This window comes from Petromyzon marinus, chromosome 50, assembly GCF_048934315.1.
Source record: "Petromyzon marinus isolate PM22_M1 ecotype Great Lakes invasive population chromosome 50, UKy_Petmar_22M1.pri1.0, whole genome shotgun sequence".
Lineage (NCBI taxonomy): Eukaryota > Metazoa > Chordata > Hyperoartia > Petromyzontiformes > Petromyzontidae > Petromyzon > Petromyzon marinus.
In genome coordinates this window covers 6,303,644-6,310,660 of record NC_133716.1, presented here as the reverse complement: position 1 = coordinate 6,310,660, position 7,017 = coordinate 6,303,644, and positions in this window count along the sequence as shown.

Sequence of the window (7,017 nt, the reverse complement as noted above, 5' to 3'; positions counted from 1 at the left end):
GTTTGTTGTCCTTTCCCCCCCCCCGCACCTCAAATTATCACGTACTGCACGAAAGAAGTTCTACACACATGCAGGACTTAAATGGGTACAACGCCGTTTAGTCGATGGGCAGGTCCCACGTGGTGCTTACTCCCAGATTGTTCAAGACGGCTGGCCAGCGGGAGAGAGTAGAGCCCGGGGCAAAGAAAATTGCGGCGCTGCACCGTTTAATCCTCTGTACATATCAATATAACGTCGTGGGCTCTCAATGCGTTTCAGTTCGTTGGAATGCTGGCGAATTAAATTCACGGGAGGTATAGAATTTTCCCATGCGGTTCTGAGCGTTTGGCGTGGCGTTTTAGATCTATCAGATTTACTCATTTGAAAGAAAAGCTGCCTTGTTTAATCATACATATTGAAGAAAAGTTACGCAGAAGGGCTCTCGAGCAACTCAAGTGCCTCGCTGTTGTATTTGAGAGCAGCTGAAATAAATTAGTGAAATCAATTACTTTGAATTGCTCTAGGCACGTAATTACCAATAATACCAGTAAAGTATACAGCGGTTACATTTTACTGCCTGACATTCGTGCTAAATAAATAACTAAAATGAAACGATGGGCACAACAATTCACCCCACATCCCCCTTGTAGCGGTTTAAAGAATTGTGCCACGTCACGTCACTTGGTGCGGTGGCACAGTGGTTAGCACACTGCGCCACGAACCTCACGGCCTGAGGTCAATTCCCAGCCATGGCCAACATAAGTTGGTGAGCCACAGCTGGAGTAACCTTGGCTCTACCCTTCACCCAACCCTCACTGACCCAGCATGGTGAAGTATGGTCAAAAATCCCCCATGACTGACTTGGCTTCGGGAGGACTTCATCCATTGGTGCATTGAGATTGATAAAAAACTGTTTAAGTTATTATTATTATTTTACATGGTTTTTGTTATAGCCTCGCCTCAATGATTTATGTAATGTGAATCGTCATAAAGCTTTCGTGACTGCAATGATTCATCTTCTTTGGTTCTTTCGGTAAAGTCACGTAGAATGATAATAAAATAATAAATTGATAAAATAAAATAACACAATAATATTCTCACGACGTTTCGGCCACAACACAAGCGGCCTTCATCAGGTGAAGGGGGCGAGACTGTCTGGTAGGACAGCGCTGGAGTGAAAGAGCCACGTTCAGATACGGCCTTTAAGCTGTGTGAGAGGAACAAAGCGCCTTGACAAAGGAATTAGCATATAATTTAGCATTGAAATGGCTGAATGATTAGCTTGTGACTGGTCACAGAAATAGCTATGTTAAAAGTTAAAGCATACACACCCGCAGAGGCACCCATTGTTAAAGGGATTAGCATAGAATTTAGCATTGAAATAGCTAAGTTAAGGCATACACATCTTGACAATGGAATTAGCATAGAATTTAGCATTGAGATAGCTGAGTGATTAGCTTGTACCTGCTGCAGAAATAGAGCTTGTACCTGCTTTAGAAATAGCTACATTAAAGTCAGAGCATACACATTCACCGAGGCACTTAGTACAAATCAAACAGGAGAATTTAGCATTGAAATAACTAGGCGAATCCAGCATTGAAACAACTGAGTGATTAGCTAGTGACTGGTCACAGAAATGACTACACATCTGAGCTATTCACAGTACTATATAGTGAACCAATAAAAACTAAAATATAAATTACCTTCATGTTATCAATAAACTCTATATTCTCCAATCAGCTAAGCTACCAACAATAAGTCGTTATATATCACAATGCTATATGGCGAAAAAATGGGTGGATTCTTACCCTCAAATTTCAGCACCACGGGCCCCGTTCAGACGGACGAGTTCGTCCATGGTCGGAACAGAGGAGGGGGAGAGAGACAGCTGCGAGGCCCTAGTATGCTCCATATTGTAAAACTATACCATTAACCGTGGTGTGAGAGGTATTAAGAGGCAATGCTGGCGAAAGAGCTGCGGTCTGAAGGTCATCGTAAAAATACAATTAATTAATTAAATCCAATACAATTAATTAAATCAAAATACAATTAATTAATTAAATCATTTCTGTTCTTCATTAATTGTATTTTTACGATGACCTTCAGACCGCAGCTCTTTCGCCAGCATTGCCTCTTAATACCTCTCACACCACGGTTAATGGTATAGTTTTACAATATGGAGCATACTAGGGCCTCGCAGCTGTCTCTCTCCCCCTCCTCTGTTCCGACCATGGACGAACTCGTCCGTCTGAACGGGGCCCGTGGTGCTGAAATTTGAGGGTAAGAATCCACTAATTTTTTCGCCATATAGCATTGTGATATATAACGACTTATTGTTGGTAGCTTAGCTGATTGGAGAATATAGAGTTTATTGATAACATGAAGGTAATTTATATTTTAGTTTTTATTGGTTCACTATATAGTACTGTGAATAGCTCAGATGTGTAGTCATTTCTGTGACCAGTCACTAGCTAATCACTCAGTTGTTTCAATGCTGGATTCGCCTAGTTATTTCAATGCTAAATTCTCCTGTTTGATTTGTACTAAGGGCCTCGGTGAATGTGTATGCTCTGACTTTAACGTAGCTATTTCTAAAGCAGGTACAAGCTCTATTTCTGCAGCAGGTACAAGCTAATCACTCAGCTATCTCAATGCTAAATTCTATGCTAATTCCATTGTCAAGATGTGTATGCCTTAACTTAGCTATTTCAATGCTAAATTCTATGCTAATCCCTTTAACAATGGGTGCCTCTGCGGGTGTGTATGCTTTAACTTTTAACATAGCTATTTCTGTGACCAGTCACAAGCTAATCATTCAGCCATTTCAATGCTAAATTATATGCTAATTCCTTTGTCAAGGCGCTTTGTTCCTCTCACACAGCTTAAAGGCCGTATCTGAACGTGGCTCTTTCACTCCAGCGCTGTCCTACCAGACAGTCTCGCCCCCTTCACCTGATGAAGGCCGCTTGTGTTGTGGCCGAAACGTCGTGAGAATATTATTGTGTTATTTTATTTTATCAATTTATTATTTTATTATCATTCTACGTGACTTTACCGAAAGAACCAAAGAAGGTGAATCGTCATATTTCAATTTATCCAGCGATGGTAACACTCTTGTTCAGAGTGCTCTTTTCTACATTTACAAGCATACTCTTTGGTCTGCAGCTAAGTAAGGGAAAGTTCAGTATTATACATTGCAGCTGGATAAGCCTCCGTGGTTGAATGAGTCAGGCTTAGACGAGGCCTCATTGCCATGTTAATGCAACTATTGAGTCAATAATTCCAAACATATTTTTTTGGCACTATTAGTAAGTTGGAGATATATTGTAAAAAGGAAGCAAATAACTCAACATAATATGCTGCTCCGAAGTACGGAATTACCCGTTTGAGTTAAATGGCCTGGTGTTGAGACATGGGATTTTCTCATGTCTGCCAAATGGTGACACAAGGGGAGTGAATGCAGCGACTTTTGGCTCAGCCATCGAAACAAAAACGGTCACTGCGTGTTCAGAGGCGCTTCTGCGGCTGCTTGGAACGCTCTTCCTTCCAATATTAGGAAGCCCACTGGAGCTATGTACGTTTAAATCATCTACATTGAAAGCTCACTTCTTTAGAATTGCTTTTTGGCTTGAGTTTGTTGTCTTTCTCCCGCACCTCCGATTGGCGCGGTTCGCTCCGTCCGGTGCAAAAGAAGTTCAATGTACATGCGTACAATGCGCCCTTGAGGACGTACACCAAGTGAGATGTACTGGAATCAGCTTGTGTGCAGATAAATTATAGATCTATAGTCGGACTGTTGCTTCGCAGGCAGGAACGCGGGAGTTGAGGCGTTCATTCACCAGTGGATAGATCGTGGCTGATGATGGTAGTGGCAAATTGTGGCCTCGTGGCATCCTTTGAAATTTGGGTCCGGCGGGTTTTTTTGGTTACTCACGCGACAATTTACAGCCGTTTGTCAATCCACTGCTGTGTTGATTGTGGGGTTGTTGACCATTCTTCACCATGCTGACCATTTCACATATCACTTGCCACTGATGTTACAGTGAGGGAAAAGAGTATTTGATCCCCTGCTGATTTTGTACGTTTGCCCACTGACAAAGAAATGATCAGTCTATAATTTTAATGGTAGGTTTATTTGAACAGTGAGAGACAGAATAACAACAACAAAACCCAGAAAAACGCATGTCAAAAATGTTATAAATAGATTTGCATTTTAATGAGGGAAATAAGTATTTGACCCCCTCTCAATCAGAAAGATTTCTGGCTCCCAGGTGTCTTTTATACAGGTAACGAGCTGAGATTAGGAGCACATTCTTAAAGGGAGTGCTCCTAATCTCAACTTGTTACCTGTAGAAAAGACACCTGTCCACAGAAGCAATCAATCAATCAGATTCCAAACTCTCCACCATGGCCAAGACCAAAGAGCTCTCCAAGGATGTCAGGGACAAGATTGTAGACCTACACACTTGCCACTGATGTTAGCTGTGGCAGGGAATCAAACTTACTTACCAAGTTTTTTGCCCAGTGCTCCACTGACCACTCTGCAACCATTCCCAGCTTATTACTTGCTTGTAGATTCCAAAATAAAATTGGCATTAACTGACATTGGCATTTACAGCAAGGTCATACATATTAAAGTTGTAGCATTTCATTTTGGATTTATATGTAGTCAAAATGTAACTACAGTTAAAATATGTAGAACACTATAAAATAGTATTTTAAGTATGAATAACACAATGTAAAAAAATTTTGTTCCTGGGCAGTAAGGGTTATTTCGTAATTGCTTATGCCTAAAAAGTATAGAAAATGGCTATTATTCCCCACAAACTTTTCATTTGTGACCAGGACAGTGATATTTAAAATGTACCTATTTTCAATGATAAAACGGGCGAATGTGTGTATTTTCGTTCACATAAAGTCAGAAAAAAACAACATATTAATTAAAATTAACATGTTTTTATACTAAAGTAATAAAAAAATACTACAAAAGATTTAGAAGTAAGTAGTTTTTAGAGATTTACGATTATACTGAAAATCATTTTCACGAATCAGCCCCCAAATGTAGTGTCCCATCATGTTCTCGTTATGCTGTCCTTGGTAGCGGCGTTCAAAGTCCAGTATATCCTGGTGGAAGCGCTCGCCTTACTCCTCCGAGTATGCTCCCATGTTCTCCTTGAATTTATCAAGATGAGCATCAAGGATATGGACTTTGAGGGACATCCTACAGCCCATTGTGCCGTAGTTTTTTTTACCAGAGTCTCAACCAGCTCCACATAGTTTTGACCTTGTGATTGCCCAGGAAGCCACGAACCACTGCGACAAAGCTGTTCCAAGCCGCTTTCTCCTTACTAGTGAGCTTCTTGGGGAATTCATTGCACTCCAGGATCTTCTTTATCTGTGGTCCGATGAAGACACCGACTTTGACCTTTGCCTCAGACAGCTTAAGGAAGAAGTCTTGAAGGTACTTGAAGGCTGCCGACTCCTTATCTACAGCTCTGACAAATTGGTTCATAAGGCCTAATTTGATGTGCAGTGGTGGCATCAGCACCTTCTGGGGGTCCACCAGTGGCTCCCACTTGACGTTGTTCCTCGCCACAGAGAACTCGTTCCGCTGTGGCCAGTCCCGCCTGTGGTAGTGCGCCTTGGTGTCCCTGCTGTCCGAAAGGCAAAGATATCAAGGAAACTTGGTAAAACCGCCTTAGAGACCCATCAGGAATGCAACCATTTTGAAGCCTCCGATGACCTCCCAGCCGTACTCAACATACTTCAAGGCATCCAGCAAGGTCTTGATGCTGTTGTAATCCTCTTTGAGGTTCACCGAGTGAGCCAGGGAAAGAGACGGGTACTTGTTACTATTATGGAGCAGCACGGCTTTGAGGCTCCTGGATGAGCTGTCAATGAAGAGGCGCCACTCATTCTGGTTACAGGCGATTCCAATTACCTCGAACAGACTGGTCACATTGTGGCAGAAGCAGAGCCCATCTTTACGGGTGAAGAAGCTGCAAAAAGGTTGGTGACGCTTCCTCTGATCTGCGACTTTCACACTGCTTGAGCCTAGACGTCAAAAGCTCGGCATTGAGACCAAGAGCTCGGCAGTGAGACCAAGATCTCTGATCAAGTCGTTGAGGTCTTTTTGGTTGGGGTAATATGGGTTTCTCTCCTCAGCTCCACCTCTGAAATTGTCATCTGGATCTACAGCGTCTTCCTCGCTCTCTGACTTGCTGCTCTCTTCTAAAGACGGCTGCTCTCTCTCCGGAGGAGTGGGTACAGGGAGCTCATGGCAGCGTGGCACCGGGGCGATGGATGATGGAAGGTGATAGCAGGTGCATTCTTTACAGTCCGACGTTTGGAAGGGTCCACCATGCAGAAGTAGCAGTTGCTTGAGTGGTCAGTGGGTTCCCGCAAAATTGTTGGGATAGTGAACTTCGTGGGTCTCTTTCCCCCTCTGTCAAATCCTACAAAAATACATTTATTTCACCCATGACTGTGTAAGAGATTCTCGCAACTTTTTTCATATATTATATATTTTTTCAATAACATTTAAAATTGTAAAATATTTTAATATATAAAAAAAAAACTTTTACAATTTTATAAATGTTAACAAATTTTATAACATAAAATTCCGAGCAACATCTTACCTTCCAGAGTGTTTTTGCATTGCTCGCAGGTGAAATGAGGTGCTCAGGGTTTGTCTTGATCCCCGACAGGCATGCCGAAATATGCCTTGTAGGCCTCACACATCTTAGCAGATGCTTCCACAGAGTACTTTTCCGCTTGTCTTGACAAATTGCCTGCAGACATAGCAACATGCGTCTGCCGGATGCTTGCAGCCTCTTGATTCCATCTCAGAAAAATGCAGATATGTATCCACTTAGGCAGCTGTAACTAAACTGAACTGGCGGGCTTAAGGCCCCTGTATGTATACTACTATTTATATTACTGGAAAATTCTAGAATGTTCTAGAAGTTACTCCAAGTTTACTCAGCACTGAATCTATCTGGAATGTTCTGGAAAATAGGTATATTTCAAAATATCACT